Below are 17,565 nucleotides of genomic sequence, written 5' to 3' on the forward strand. Positions count from 1 at the left end.
CCTTTATTAACATAAACTCAAGTGTTCCAAATAGACTTCCTATGAATAACAAAATACATCTCTATCACTCAGGAAATCCCAAGGATTTTAAGGGTTCTATAACAGGACCCATATGTAAATATACTATGATTAAGGGTTGAATTTTGAGTGTTGAGCCAGCTTTGAATACAAGGGATAAACAACACTTGGTAAAAATATATGTCTTTTTATACTTCATTGGATTCAGTATGCCAATATTTTGCTGAGATTTTTGTATTTGCTGTTTATTTATTTATTTTTTGAGAGGTATTGATCTGGTTTGGGTATGAGAGTAATGCTGGCTATATAGAATGAGTTAGGAAGTTCTTCTGCTTTTCTCTTCTGAAAAAGATTGTAGAGAATTAGTATAACCTATCCTTTAAGTGTTTGGAAGAATTTACCAGTGAATACATCTGGGCTTGGTATTTTCTGTCTTGTAAGGTAATTAATTATCAATTCATTTTCTTTAATTGAGAGCTATTCAGTTTGCTCATTTCTTCTTGTATGAGTTTTGGAAGACTATCTTTCAAGGACATATCCTTTGTCCGTCTATCTTGTTAATCAAATTTGTAGGCAAAGATCTGTGTATAGTGTTCCTTTAGTATGCTTTTAATGTCTATGGGATCTATAGCAATGTCCCCACTTCTAATATTAGTAATTGTGGCCTCTCTTCTTTTTTTTTTCCTGGTTAGCCTGTTTAGATTTATCAATTTTATCAATATTTTCAAAGAATCAGCTTTAATTTCATTGATTTTTATCTATCAATTTTCTGACTTGAAATTTCATTGATTTTTATCTATCAATTTTCTGATTTGAAATTTCATTGATTTCTGTTCTAATTTTGATTATTTCTTTTCTTTGACTGATTTTAGATTTAATTTTTTTTCTTATTCCTAAGGTAGAAATTTAGATTACTGATTTTTGATTCTTCTTCTTTTCTAACATATGCCTTCAAAACTATTTTCTAAGCACTATTTTTATTATTCCATACAACATTTGATGAGTTGTATTTTCATTTACTTCCAAATATTTAAAAATTTCACTTGAGATTACTTCTTTGACCCATGTGTTATTTAGAAGCATGTTTTTAATCTCCAAATAGTTTGTGCTTGTCCAGCAATCTTTCTGTTATTGATTTCTAACTTAATTATATTGTGGTTTCAGAATAGACATTGTATGATTTCTATTATTTTAAATTTGTTAAGGTGTATTTTATGGCATAGAATTTGCTCTTAGTGAATGATCCACATAAGCTTGAGAAGAATGTGAACTCTGCTGTTATTAAATGAAGAAGTCTATAGATAACCATTATATATAGCTGATCGATGTTGTTGTTAGGATCAATTATATCCTTACTGATTTTTTTGCCTACTGGGTCTGTTCATTTGTGGGGAGGGGAACTAGGGATTGAACTCAGGGGCACTCAACCACTGAGCCACATTCCCAGCCCTATTTTGTATTTTATTTACAGATAGGGTTTCACTGTCTTAGCACCTCACTTTTGCTGAGGCTGGATTTGAACTCACGATCCTCCTGCCTCAGCTTCCAGAGCTGCTGGAATTACAGGTGAGCACAACCACACCTGGCTAGGACTGTCCATTTTTGATGAAGGAATATTTAAGAGTCCAATAATAATATGGATTCATCTATTTATCTTTTGAGTCTCTCTTTTTTTTCCTAATATATCTTGATGTTCTGTTTTTAGGCACAAGCACATTAAGGATCTTTGTTATATCTTCTTGAAGAGTTGACCCATTTATCACTATGTGATGCCCTTCTTTATTCCTGATAATTTTCCTTGCTCTGAAGTCAGTCATTTCTGGAATTGATATAGTTACTCCTGCTTTCTTTTTGTCTCCTGTTCGGATGGGTGCTATTAAGAATTTTCTAAAGAAACATAACTGGAAAACACACACACACACACACACAGAGCTAGTTTTGTTTATGATTATTTATTTTCTTTGGCATACTTTAGGATTTAATTTTATCTTATTTTCCTGAAGTGGAGGGTTAGATTATTGATTTTAGATTTTTCTTTTCTAATATATGCCTTTGATGCTACAAATACCCTTTTAAGCACTATTTTCACTACAGCACATAATCTTTGTTAAGTTGTATTTTCATTTAGTTCTAAATACTATAAGATTTCACTTGAGATTTCTTCAGCATATAGTTGTGCATTGCTTAATTATGGGGATATGTTCGGAAAAATGCATCATTAGGCCATTTTGTCATTATGTGAACATCATGGAACATACTTCCACAAATCTAGATAATACAGGTTCCTTTACCTCATCCTTCTCTTTAGCTCATCTCCATTGCCACTGGATCCAGTGTTGTTCAATACTTGACATGGACTCTTCAGGCAATCAATCTCATTGTAAACACCAGACATACAAGGCTGCTGCTGGCATACACCTAAATATATTTTTACTGTGGACTTTTTAATATACATATATAAGTAGGAGTACATTCTAAAATAACTATTAAAAAGTATAGTATATTGAATACATAAACCACTAACATAGTCATTTGTTGCCATTATTGAGGATTACATGATTAGATCATTGTATGCACTATATTTTTATACAACTAGCAGCATAGAAGGTTTTCTTAATCAGAATCACTTCAAACATGTAATTTGTTGCACTACATCATGATGGCTATGACCTCACCAAGCAACAGGAATTTTTTAGCTCTATTATAAGCTTATGGGACCACTATCATCTGTACTTGTATCACCTGTTACAAGTTACATTCTTTTTTTTTTTTTTAAGAGAGAGGGGGGGGGACAGAGAGAGAGAGAGAGAGAATTTCAACATTTTTATTTTATTTTTTCTTAGTTCTCGGCGGACACAACATCCTTGTTGGTATGTGGTGCTGCTGAGGATCGAACCCGGGCCCCACGCATGCTAGGCGAGCGCGCTACCGCTTGAGCCACATCCCCAGCCCACAAGTTACATTCTTATAGGCCACAGAGAAAAAGCCACCTTGCTCATGGAAGAAAGATTTATTGAACTCTATGGTAAGGATTAGGTCATTGTGGTGTTCTGACTACCATGCTTGTTAAGACGGAGGAAGTACCTATTCCTGACTACTTATACTTGCTCATGGGAACATAAGTTCCTTGACTCAAGTCTTTGGGAAGCAGCCTCTCATCTCCTTCCCTTTCCTTTTAGCTATCTCTGTTGCCATCAGATCCAGTTAGCACTCATGACCTTCAGGGTCAAAGAACATGAGTTCCACACGATCCAATCAGCACTCATGCATCCTTAAAATCTTACTGGTTGGCAGGGTTCACAAAAGTTCAGCTTGTCAAAAGGCAGGTAGAGATCACCATTAGTACAGACCCACTTGCTGTCTCACTGTGTGTATTGTGGCTTAAACCTTATATGTACTGCTGCACGCCTAGGCTCACATTTTCCCAGAAGTTGCTTGAACAGTCTAGATAGTATAATTTGGAAATATTTAGGAGTTGATATTCAGGAGAATAAACTTTGACCAAGAGGAGACATGAACTGTTAGATATTTTTTCTTTCTTATGACCTCTCTATAGACATTCTATCAAAACCAAAAAATCTCCTGCACTTACCAAAAGCTAATACTAGCTAGGTAATGCAAATTCTGTCATTTGTTCCCTGTCTTACTTTATTTTTCCTTCACTACTATGGTCCTGGGATTATACTAAAGGAAAGTATGTAGAACATAATCTCTTGCCTTGGACCCAGTTTTCTAGGGATCCCAAGCAAGGAGATTATGATTTTTCCTAATATATCTATAAAAGTATTTTTATTTTCAAATTAGGTACATGTATAATATTGATAAAAATAAGATCTTTTGAAAAATAGAATGGAAAGGAAGAAATAAAATACTAGATATTGAACTTAATAATCTATCTGTGGTAGTATTTGACTTTCTTTTCTATGATGTTTCTTTACCCTGCCCCTTTCTGACTGCCCTTTTTATTCACTTTTAAAACTACAGTTGTATGCTGCATAACAATGTCTCTCCTAGTAATTGGCTGCCTATACAAAAAATTTTGGTCCCCAAAAATTATAACAGAGCTGAAAAATTCCTGTTGCATGATGACATCATAACTGTAGTAGTATCCAAGTGCAAAACATTATTCACATGTCCATTATGATGCTTGTTTAGACAAACTACTATATTGCCAGTTGTATAAAGGTGAAGCACATACAGTTGTGTATAGTATTTAATAACTGATTGTGATAATAAACAACTATGTTGCTGATTTATATATTTACTATACTTCTTTCTTACTTGCTTGCTTTTCCTTATCAGTACTGGGGATTGAACTCAGGGAAGCTCCTACTGAGCTACATCCTGAGAACCCTTTTGTTTTATATTTTGAGGCAGAATCTCATTAAGTTGCCCAAACTGACCTCAAACTTGCCAACCCCTACCTCAGCATTCCCAGTATTTGGAATTACCTGTATGTGCCACTATGCCTGCCTACTATACTATACTTTTTTTTTATCCTTAACTTAGGGCATATTCGTTCTAACTACAAAAAGTAAAAGTTTAACAATAAGTTATCCTCAGGCAGATCCTTTGAAGATATTCTAGAGGAAGGCATTGTTATCATAGGAGATAATATCTCTCTGTGTTATTGCCCCTGAAGACTTTCCAATGAGAAAAAATGTGGAGGTGGAAGTTAGTGATATTGAAAATCCCAACTCTTATGAGTCCTGTGTGTTCGTGTTTTAGTTTTTAACAAAAATGTTTTGAAGGTAAATTTTTCAAGGACTTATAGGGTAAACAAATATGTATATATAATGCATATTTATATGTATATAAAATATTTTTGGTATATCTGTAAAATGTGTTTATAGTCTAAGGTAAGTTTTATTACAAAAGACAAAAAGGGCTTAAAAGTTTATAAAATAAAACATTGCAGTAAGCTAAGGTTAATTTATTATTGAATAAAGGAAATTTAAGAAATTAATTTATAGTGTTGCTTAAGTGCACAGTGCTTATAAAGTCTACAGTAGCATGCAGTAACGTCTTAGGCCTTCACATTTATTCCACTCACTCACTGACTCACCAAAGCCACTCTGAGTCCTGCAAACTCCATTCATGGTAAATATCCCACACAAGTGTACCATATTTTATATGTTTATCACAGTTTTACAGTAGCTCTTCTATGTTTAGCTATACATATAGTTAACCTTGTGTTAACAGTTGTCTATCATATTCAGTATAGTAACATATCCAAGTTTGAAGCCTAGGTACAATAAACTGTATCATATTTCATAGCTGCATAGTATACTATACTATATAAGCTTGTGCAAACACACTCTGTGCTATTCACAGGATGATAAAATTGCCTAATGACACATTTCTCAGGACATATCTCCATTGTTAAGTAATGCATATATTAATTTGATTAAATTTGGAGCCAATGAAAATATTTTGGGGGTTTCTAGATGTTTCATTTCTGATGTACGTGGTATATGTCTAGAATTTTAGGCAGCCACCTGCAAAAGTACCAGATAAGAAGCCAATCAAGAGCCATAGTGAGCATGGTAGGTCATATACCCAGGGAAAAGTGGAACCACTTGTTGTATGTCAATATGAAATGGAGCAAAATCATCATAAGGCTAAGAAGCAGCTATGGATTGGAAGTGCGTAAATATGTTGGACATAGAGAAGTAGTTTAAGAGCCCAGACAGCAAGAATCGAAGCCACAGAGCTCTGAGGTAGATGAGACAGTTCGTAGGCAAAGGGTTTGTGCATCAGAAAGAGATCTGATGAGGCAAAAAGATTAATAATGGATTTGGAAGTTAAGCAAGGAATTTGAATTACAGGAATTGAGTACCCTTGAGGAAAATAAGCAAACAAGACAAAATATGAATAAAGACCTTTTGACTTAGACTGGGGACTATTTCTAAACATAGGAACTGTCCTCCTGTATTATCTACCTTGAGGCATTGTTGGAGTCCTTGTGGCTAGGTTGGATCCCTTGACTAGAGTACTCTGATGTAGTATAAATCATATCTTGGTGATGTAAGTCATAAAGTGTCAATAAAATGACACAGTTAACATTTTATGTGTTTGATAAATTGAAGCTGGTATTCCTGCCATCTCCAGAAGTGTATGAGCCACTATTCTGAGCCAAAAGGAATAAAAAACCTCATTTTCTTCTGGGATATTTTTCTAGAACTGATGGTCTCTACAACAATAATCAAAATTGCTTTCCCACATAGTTTTATAAGGGATAGTGAAGGGTAGCAGTGCTTGCTGTCAGGCCTTCATCTAATCAAAATTGTTCCTTCTGGGCTCAAATGTCATTCCTATGCAGAAGGAGAGAAATAATCCCCAAATGACCTCCCTCCTCTACCCCACCCCAATTGATTTAGTCATGAAAGTGACTGGTCAGAAATGGTTCTCAGCTGGGCTGTCCCTCATTACAGGCTGTTAATTTAAATAATTAGGTAGCTACATTTTAAAAGTAGTTAAACTTGCATTGGACTATCCTAGAACTCTATGAAAACCCAGGGCTATAAGGTAAAGAGGACCCAGAACCTGCCTCAGAAGTTCCTATTTTAGGGAAAAACTGAGGCAAAAACATAGTCTTATTTTCCAGTCTAATTAGTCCTCTGATTAGGATAACCACAGGACACCATAGAATCCTCAGGGGAGAATCTAGATGAAACTTGAGAGACAGTTAGGAAAGTTTGTTGGAGTGAAATTATGATAATGAGATAGAAAAACAAATCTAAGCTAAAATAAGGAGAGATTTTATTTAAACAGCTTACTGCAATAAGGGGAAGGGGAGAGCTGCAGTAGGAAAAATACTTCAACATAAAATTGTAAACACCTGAAAGTTCAGGGAAGAATATTCTTTTGATAGGAAGGAACGAAAAGGCTAGAAGTCAGCTATGGGGAGTGGGATGTTTAAGCAGCATGATGGTACAGTAAACTTCTTTGCCTGTGGTCTGCAGTTTATCTGGGAAACTGTTCTGGTTGGGCACAGGGATACACACCTGTAATCTCAGCAACTCAGGTGGCCAAGGCAGGAGGATCACAATTCCCAGACCAGCCTTAGCAACTTAGCTAGACCATTTAAAAACAGAAAAAGACTGGGATGTAGCTCATTGTCAAAATGCTCTGGGTTCAATCCTCAGAAGACAAAGAAGAAAAGAAAGAGGAGGAGAAAATAATGATGAAGAAGACAATTCTGCCTTCAAACACCCAAGTGTGGGGCAAAGTTCAGGGAGAGAAGCCTGAAGATTGGTCAAGTTCTGTATTTTGTCCATATGATCAATGGAACAGAAAGTACAAATTAGAGGGTCTGTGTCTGGCTGTGTCATAGGTTAATAAGAAAGGTCCCAGTGAATCTTATCTAGGTCACAGGAAGTGGTTCTTTCTACTAAGTCTTTTTCTGGTACACAAAACAATATATGGGTATATGTGTGTATGTGGAGGTGAGAGGTGGTAATTATTATTTGTAGTTACTTTCCAGGAGCACAGGAATCAGTGACAGTCCAATGTCATCAATATCTAAAATGATGCTATTAAACAAATCAAGGGGGAGATTTGAGACAGAAGAACAGCCACTAAGTAAGATAAACATGGGAAATTAAAAAACATGAGAAATTAGTGCAATTGATCATAGAAATAGGAGACCATTAGAAGGTTAATCTAGCAATTCAGAAAAAGATGTCTACTTGAAGGAGGAAGTGGTAGTCAAAAACAGATAAATGTGTTGTGAGACAGAATAAAGTTATTATAAAGGAAAATCCAGGTGATATAAGATATAATATTAGTGAAGAAGTTTGCTAAAAAAAAGAAAATGCACCTCAGCTAAGAAGTGGAAGAAGTAATCAAATCAAAGAGCATAGGCACTCTGTTTTATCTGAGAGAAGACATCAGATTCAGAAGGCCAAGATGCAGCCTAAAACCAGCCTATTTTAAGCCAACTAATAGGCTGATTATAAACCTACCGCAATGTTGTGTTTTATTATAATGTTCACATTGTTAGTATCAGTAGCTTTGGATTAAGCAATTGTTCATATAACAAGTCACATTTAAAGACTTAACTGACTCTATATCCAGAACTAAGCCAGAGTACATCGGTCATTATAGAGATCAAATATTTCCCCAATAAATTTCTCTTTTAGATATACCTTGTAATTTTCTCAAAGGTATACTCATATTCCCATTCCCAGCCACATGCTCCAGAAAGATTTCCCTAAATATTGTACCCAAGAAGTGAGCCTATGTCTTCCTAGAGATGTCACAAAAAACAAGGCTACATTCTTCCAAATAACAATAAAATGGATTTTGGCCAATATCTGCCGCAGTCTGGCTGGGCACAAAATCACAAGCCACTCACAAAAACTTGTAGATTCCAGCAGCAACTCTTTATTCCCGAACTCTCATCGGCACTCTGCACACACGTTCTGGGAGAATCCTCCACCTCCACCGGGTTCTGCATCCCAAATACTCTCTGAATCCCTTGAGAACTCAATGGGAACTCAAGGAGCGGGCTCCTGAGGCAGCAGGATATGCCCTATTCCCAGCAGGATCCACCTTAAACCTGGAACAGCCCTATTCCCAGCAGGATCCACACCCTAAACCTGGAACCGCCCTAAACCAGGATCTGCCCTGGTCCTTGAGCAGGGTCACCTTTCTCAAACATTCATGCAATGTAACTGCAAATGACCTGGGTCCAAGGCAAGCCCATTTCCATAATGGAGAGTCCTCCCTCTAAGCAACATGGGGTAGGCTGACAAGGAAATTGCCATGCATCATTCCTACTTGGCTATGGCTCTCAGCAAATATCTGTTTAATATTGATAATGTCAACAAATATGAGTGTTAAACTAATAAGGTTTTCTTGTGTGGTTATTTTTTGCTTTTTATTTTTTACTGCTTGCATTGGTAAAATTAATTAGGGAATAATCACTTCTCTTACCACTGGATAAACTAAAAATATTGACATTCATTTTTGATATTCATCTTATTTAACAGAACTTTTGTCTTAGTCCATTTTTTTGTTGCTATAACAGAATACTGGAGACTGGGTAATTTTGATGGAAAGAAGTTTATCTTGACTCATGGAAGTTCAAGAGCATGGGGTCGGCACCTGGTTGGCTTCTGGTAAGGGAAAACTAGAAGAGGATGCTTGTGTGAAAAAAGGGACATAATGGGTAATCTTGCTTTATAACAAACCACTGTCTCAGTAGTTATTGTAGTCTCTAGAGAAAAATATTAATCCCTCTTAAAGGACTGATCTTCTAGCACAACTACATTGGCAACCAAATTTCAACATAAATTTTGATGGGGAAAACAACATCTAGATTGTAGACTTTTTCATCCAACAGTTATGCAACTGTGATTTACCAGGGTGTGTCGGGGGTTCCAGGAATATAAAATGAGTAAGCAAGATTCTATATTCAAAGATTTCATAGTAATGAAAACAACAATCATCTATACAAAGAGTTACAATATATTGTATATGTACCATGTACTAATTTACAATGATGTGAGCCCTTTTTACTATCTAGATTTGCATCTGTCTCTGGCTTGTTTTTGTACAACTGAGGAGCTGACCATGTTCTTTGCATTTTTTAAAGGGTTGTGAAAAAACAACTAATAAGATAAGGCAGATATATTATGTGGCCTTCAAAATAAAAAATACTTACAATCTACTTATTACAGAAAATTTTTGCTTATTCCTGCTCTTGTACAGTGATTCCTAAGTGAGGGTATACCTTAAACTGTAGACTTCATTTGTTATTTAAATACAAATATTGGATGGCATTCTAGCAGTGATATTTTTGCCAGATTTGGGTAACTCACATGTGAACTGCAGTGAGTAGAGAAACTGAACTATACATACTTTCCCCTAACCAGTTCCCAGAACTGGTTGAGTATAACTGGTTTAGCAAAGGTTTTCTTCATTAACACCATTTATATTATATATCCCAGAATATTCCTCTTACTCTATTTCATGTGCCTTGATAGGACAGCCCCATGCATCTTATAAAATAATATTTCAGATTAATTAGTTCTTTGAAAAGCATAAAACACCTTCACATCTATTATATAATTTGATCCCAATAATAATAGGGCCTAGAAATACTATTTGACAAATAAAAGAACTAAAGTTTCAGAGAAGTCAAGCGGTTCAAGGTCATACAGGGTTTTTAACTCCTCCTTCATTGTTCTTTCTCAACATTGTCTCCTACTTACTTTTTTCTGATTCTCCATTGAAATAGACTGTGCAGTCTATTCTTACTACCCAGTAGCAAAATTTCATTACATTCCACAAATCTGTTAGCTAAAGAATGTAATTCCTCTTTAACTTGAGAGCCTGTATGTCTTAAGGCAGACTTGTGTTACAATAATTCCTCTAATTTGCAAGCACTTTTTCACATATATTATGTACTTGAAATAAACTAGACGCTAACTCCTACTTGGGTATAAATGGAGAAAAAAGTATCTCTCTAGAGCATTATTCAATGTAAAGCTCATGAAATAATTTGCAGAGGCACAGAGTTCATCCTGCCTAAGCAAATTAAACAATTTTGTTAACCCTGATGTCTTTTGTTAGAAGTGAAATTATGATAACTGTATTGGCTCTGCACTACCTAGCACCCAGAAGCCTTTGTTTGCTCTCAGCTACTGATATTTATATACCAGGATATTGATATTCTCTTATTTAATCAGAAGCATTACAACTAAAAATAAATATAAAAGCCACATTCTTTTGAGTATGCAAAGCCAAAACAAATAATAAATAATAAATAATTACTTACAAACATTTTGGATATATTCTTATTCCATTATTTTCAAAAGTATTTAATTTTTGACCAATCATTATAATCAAGATGTCAGAAATGGGATAACTTGAACATATTCATTATTCAATTGTGTATTTGTCAGTTTTTTTGAGAAATACACCTATATAATATTGGTCATGAGTATGAGGAAGTTATACAGTTTTACTCTGTATTGCATGTCTTGGGAAGATATTTGGTACCATTACATAGGAAGTGTCATGATACATATACTGCTGTCAAAAAAGAGGGGTGGAAAAGTCAGCTATGAATAAATTAATTCCAAAAGAGACATGGAAAACACAATTCTGGAATGGCACTGTGTTCAGAATAAAAAGGCAACTGGCCAAAGGATTATGAGTAGACTTCATTTTTAGGAGCAATTTAATGTTTATAGAAGCATTGCACAGGAAATATGATCCTTTCCCTCCTCACACTGTTTTTCTGTTATTAACATCTTTATTTGGCATGGTACATTTATTACAATTGATGAACCAATATTAATATATACTGAGTATACTTTTTATAGACAAGTTTCAGAGTTATGTAAATGAAGAAAAGGAACTATTCCCAGCTAATACACAATTAATAACAGCAGTTTGAAGAGAATTTTGGAAGAAGTAAAGTATTATAAGGACTTTTTTTAAATTAATTCAAACCAATGCAACACTAGTATTTTGAGGGACATTCGGAAAAAAGTTTTCTCAGTTTTCTAAAAGTCAGCCCCCTCTCTCTATGGTCATTTTGCCAGGTCAAGAGAAACCAACTTTAGGATGAAGATGATGATGATGTACAAGACAAAGAAGAGAAACCAATACAAACACCAACAGGATTTATAAAAGAGCTGTAGCCACAACCAAACTTCAGGCATCCATTTTTCTATATATGCTATTGATTATGATATAGTCTTTTTGATAGCCTTTTAACAAATGGTGCTGGGAAAATTGGAAATCATATATAGAAGAATATGTCTCTCACCCTACACAAAAGTCAACTCAAACTAGATCAGAGACATAGGAATTAGACCGAAATTCTGCACTGCTAGAAAAAATGTAGGCTCAACACTCCAACATGTTGGAGGAACCAACTTTCTTAGCAAGAGTCCTAAAGCATAAGAAATAGAACCAAAAATCAATAAATTAAAAAGGCTTCTGCACAGCATAAGAAACAATTAAGACTTGAATACAGCCTACAGAATGAGTGATCTTTCCTACCTACTCCTTAGATAGGGCATCAATAACCAGAATATATAAAAAACTCAAAAGTTTAACATCAAAATAAGCAAATAGCCCAACTAATAAATGGACAAAGGAAATAAACAGAAGCTTTTTCAATGGAAGAAATACAAATGTCCAACAAATACATGAAAAAATTTCAACATCTCTAGCAATTAGGGGAATACAAATCAGAACTACATTGAGATTTAGTTTCAGTCCCATCAGAATGGCAATTATTAATAATACAATTAATAATAAGTATTGGAGAGTATGTAGGGCAAAGGTTCACTCATACATTGCTGGTGGGACTGCAAATTAGTGCAACCATTCTGTAAAGTAGAAATGGAACTACCATATCACCAGCAGTCACACTCCTTGGTACATATTCAAAAAATCTAAAATCAGTATACTATAGGGATACAGTTACATCAGTGTTTATAGCAGCACAATTCACAATAGCCAAGCTATGGAACCAACCTAGGTGCCTTTAACAGATGAATGTATAAAGAAAATGAGACATATACATATATATCACATTTATATATGTAATATTTATTTCACTTAGCATGATAGTCTCAGTTCCATCCATATACCAGCAAATGCCATAACTTCATTCTTCTTTATAGCTGAATACTACTTGGCCATAAAGAAGAATGAAGTTATGGCATTTGCTGGTAAATGGATGGAACTGGAGACTATCATGCTAAGTGAAATAAATCAGACCCCAAAAGTCCAAGTTTAAATGTTTTCTTTGATATGTGAAAGCAATAAGAGGGTTGAAAGAGGGTGGGGGAGAAAGAGAAATGATAGGGAGTGGATTTCATCAAAGTAGGAGAAAGACTGATCCACTAGATGAAGGGGAGTGAAGGGGAGGGAGAAACTATGGGATAAAGGAAGAACAGTGGAATGAATCTGACATAACTTTCCCATGTACATAAATGATATATCACAGTGAATTTCACCATCATGTATATCTACAAGACACTAACTTAACAAATTCTATAAGTAAAAAGCAGAAGAGTAGAGGGAAGGAAACAGGGGGAAGGAGAAGATGAGGAAAGGGGATTAAATTAGAGCAAATTATATTCTATGCTTTTATAATTATGTCAAAATGAATCCTAATGTTATGTTAACTAAAAAGAACCAATAAAAAATGATATAGCCTTTTCAGCTGTACTTGCAGGTGAGGATAATAATCAATGTCAATAGCATTTTCTTTAAATGTAACAAGTTTACACACACACACACACACACACACACACACACACACACACCCTTTGTAGGAATCATTTTCCATCTTCAATTAGTCATTCTTCTGGCACTAAAATACCAAAAAAAATCCCTTATATATGGTGCTAGGCCCAAATAAGCATTTTTCAAATTTTGGAGGTAAAGAACTTAGTTTTTAGAGTTGTAATAATCTTACATATGAATATTCATAAAGTAACTATGCATTTTCAGCAAGTAAATGACAGATTTGGTACTCCTATTTTGACACCTAGGTAAGAAAATTACTCTCTTCATTTCACTTGTGAAATGGTTACTGTTCCTCTAAAGCTAACTTTTAATTTACTTATCAATAGTGAAACTATTTTTCTTTTGTGAATGAAGAATAAAGTTGTTGAGCAAAAAGCGGATTCTTGCTGAGAAATGTAGGACGTACAGGAAAGACCTGCAGTGTGTTATGACTTAGCTTAACTACTAAACATTAATACAATTTCAACAATAACTCTCATTAGAGGATTTTATTTCTTTTGAAATACACATGAGAGGCTTGGATATTTTCTTCTTCATATATCACTTGAATTGGTTATTTTATTTAAAAATATTTACAGTTCAGGTACATTCAAATCCTTTAAAATTGGTATTTGAGAATGACAATAAGAATTTAATTAAGTTAAATGTAGTCTATTTTCTCACTCGTGGCCTGTATGTATCAAAGTCTTAGCATGAATATGAGAACTTAAAATTGACAGGAGTGTTCTAGATGTGAACTAAAGAAAATGTAAAGTCCTTTTCAATATGACTAGTTAATAGATGTGAACAATGGACTTGTACCTGCCGTGCATGAATGGGGAAAAGTAGCTTATGTGGGACCTAGGAACAGGAACACCAAGGGTCTTCTAGGTCAGAAACAAAATTGAAAATCATTCCATTGCTTCACAAGAAACCTGTGTAAAGAATGAAGTTAATGTAGTGTGTTAGGAGACTAGGGAGTGAGTTAACAACTGGATGGCAGTTGCCTTCAAAAGCTGTGCAGAAGTGCTCTCTGCCCACTCTAATATATTCCAAGGCTGAGGCATGGCATTCCCACCTACCAATGCTCAATTCTGATGAAAACACAACCAAAATACTTTGCTGACCCTGAAACTGGTTTCTTTGGGTGTAGGAGCCCTGAGGTTAAATTGTGAGGTTAAAGAAGCTCTAAGTCTAGACACCAAAAACTGATGACCTGGGCTTCACAAGTCAGGAGTTTTGCAAACTGCAGCAGGCTGTCTATTTTCTTAAACCAGCTACAGCTTCAGGCAGACTTAGTTCCTGGAAACTGTGATAGCCTCATCTCAAACTATCTGAATGAAATAACATGATTATGTTTAAGAAAATCAACTTTTTCACATAACTATGGGATACATCTTTTGTTCCTAATCAGTAAATTAATAATTATAGGTATTATATATAAAAAGTTATTTACCTTCCCTTTTTAGTATAGCTAGTAGCATGCAGTGCCAGCACCATGCTCTTCTACTCCTTTTTTAAGTTCTTTGGGGGCAAGGATGTGGTCATGGAACTCAAGAATGACCTGAGCATCTGTGGAACCCTCCATTCTGTGGATTGGTATCTCAACATCAAACTAACTGACATCAGTGTTACAGACCCTGAGAAATATCCTCACATGTTATCAGTGAAGAACTGCTTCATCCTTGACTCAGTGGTCCATTTTATGCAGTTGCCAGCAGACGAAGTGAACACACAGTTCCTACAGGATGCAGCAAGGAAGGAAGCCCTACAGCAGAAGCAGCGATTACCACTGTTCCTTTTCCCTCCCTTTTCTATTGGTTCCCCATAACCTTATGACCCCCAATACTTGAGGTGTTTTGTTTTTTTAAAAAAGTGATGCCTTTTTTTCCTAAAGGTATTTAGTGGATGAGAGGAATAATAGCAAAGAGCAGCTATCCTCTGTTGAGAAGGGAAAGAGGTTGGGGAATTGCAAAGCCTTCCCTGTCCCCAGCACCTGTCTTTCTCTCTCCTTCCCTGGACATAGTGGGAGAGTTTCCTTAGTCTCACCAGGGCAGATGTGATTCATTTGGGGGACAGAAGGAATTTGTCCCTCATCAGGAATAAAATTTATGATGCAAATTTGAAAAAAAAAAGTGATTAACATGGTTTACCCTCATTATTAGAATTTGCGTTCTACAGATGTTCAAAATGATTTACTCCTGCCATATGTAAAAGTCAGTGCTTCAGTGAGGGGTGGGGGGCAAATAGAAATATATTTCAGTGATTAACAAACTAAAGCCATTAAAGATTTTTTGGTGATTTTCATGTATTTCTTGCTTTCCAAGATCAGTGTTAAATACAAAGAATAAGAACCCTTTTAACTTGAAGGAAGGACTAAAGTGATCTGATATAGATTGACTGAGGACAAAGTATAATTATAACTAAATATGCTGAAAATAAGATGAAAAGGAGGAATTTAAAATTCTTAAAAGGATGAAAACTTTTGTTTGCCTGATAGTGTTATAAAATTATTCTCACAGCAAAACTATAAAGAACTATCTTATAAGATGGCCATTTATTAGTGGTAAAATGAATAGCATTATCTAGTTTCTGACACAGGTGGTGCAAACATTTGATATTTTGTATTTTCACAGGAAAATACTTATTTCTGAATTACAACTGAGTTTGGAGAGACATTTGAAAACAGGCTTTCATCCATGTCTTGGTGTGTTATTTTGATTTAAAAAAATAGACCCTCAGGTAAAATTTAAATGTATTTCCAAGAAAAAGTTGTATTTTTCTAGCAAATTCAAACAATTGCTCAGAAGTACACTCATCAGTATTAGCAATTGTTTGTAATAATGGTGATTAAATAGTTACATTAACAATGAGCACAATTATTTCCCTTTAAAATTTACTTTGCAATCAAGCAAGCATACTCTCTACCTGATATTAAACTATGCACTGGTGGGTGAACACTTTTTTATTTAATATCCTTATTCACATTTTTCTTGATGTGTGTTTGTACATTTCTATTGATGTAATAGTTTGCAAGAAAAAGAGCTCATGTCTTAGCCTGAAGGTGGAATCTTATGAATATGCAAAGATTTTGATGTGATAAAGTTTTTCTTTGGAATAAAACTGTGTCCTCTTAAGTAATTTTGAATATTAGCTATAGCTTAAGACAAAAGCAAATGAAGACTTGAGTTTCTAAAGAAAAGCTATCTAAGAAATAGTTGCTGTTGAAATAAGCCAAACTCAGAAGGTCAATAGTCATGTTTTCTCTCATATGGAGAAGCTAGAGAAGAAAAAGGAAAAGAAAGGTGGTGGGGGATGGGGCTAGGGAATCTCAAGAAAATCTAAGAGAGGGCTGGGGATGTGGTTCAAGCGGTAGCGCGTTCGCCTGGCATGCGTGCGCCCGGGTTCCATCCTCAGCACCATATACAAACAAAGATGTTGTGTCTGCCGAAAACTAAAAATAAATATTAAAATTCTCTCTCTTAAAAAAAATCTAAAGGAGATCAGTATAAGAAAGGGACTAGGGGTTGGAAGTAGGGATAGAGGGGATAAGTGCTGGGGAGTGATAGTGGCCAAATTATATTGTTACATTACATGCATGTATAGGTATGTAACAAAAAATCCCATCATTGTGTACAATTAAAGTGCACCAGTAGAAAAATGTGAGAAGAGAAAAAATTGCCACAACCATTCACACACAAAAAAAAAAAAGAAGAAAGAAAAGAAAAAGAAAGAAAGAAAGAAAAAAATAATAGCTTTTTGGTTTTGAAGAATATTGTACTACTAAATCCAGTCTTTTCAATTTAGGTTAATGTTTTGTTGTTTTGAAAAAATACATAAATAACTGCCTTTTGGTTTTTATTATATAGAAGAATAGTGAACCAATAACATGAAAGAATGTTGGACTATGTGGCCTGTATGTAATAGTGTATTTCTTAAAATGCTAATTCTGGGGCATATCTTTTAACAATTTTAGTTTCACCTGGCATGACATGTCCAAATGGTTTAAAAATTATTCCTTTGGTGAACTCTACAGAATAAACCAATTTTTAAATAGATCTTGCACTGTAAAAATATTCTACTGATGTTCAATTTCAGCTCTAGACAAAAATCTTGCACACAAACCACAGCAAAGTATTAGGTTGGGAACTTAGCAAGACAGCAGCACAGCCTATAAAGCTATTGTGAGTGTCTAGACAGGCAGATTGTGTTTTCTATTCAGGGTTAGATTGGCCCTCAGCTGGAAAGAACTGCCTCACTCTCACCTTTTCTCCAAACACCAACCTG

General features: G+C 35.0%; 1 pseudogene; it reads left to right on the forward strand.

The window, feature by feature from the left end:
- Positions 1-14,776: 14,776 nt before the first annotated feature.
- Positions 14,777-15,109, forward strand: LOC113196927 (U6 snRNA-associated Sm-like protein LSm2 pseudogene; annotated as a pseudogene).
- Positions 15,110-17,565: the final 2,456 nt, after the last annotated feature.

Source organism: Urocitellus parryii, chromosome 1, assembly GCF_045843805.1.
Source record: "Urocitellus parryii isolate mUroPar1 chromosome 1, mUroPar1.hap1, whole genome shotgun sequence".
Lineage (NCBI taxonomy): Eukaryota > Metazoa > Chordata > Mammalia > Rodentia > Sciuridae > Urocitellus > Urocitellus parryii.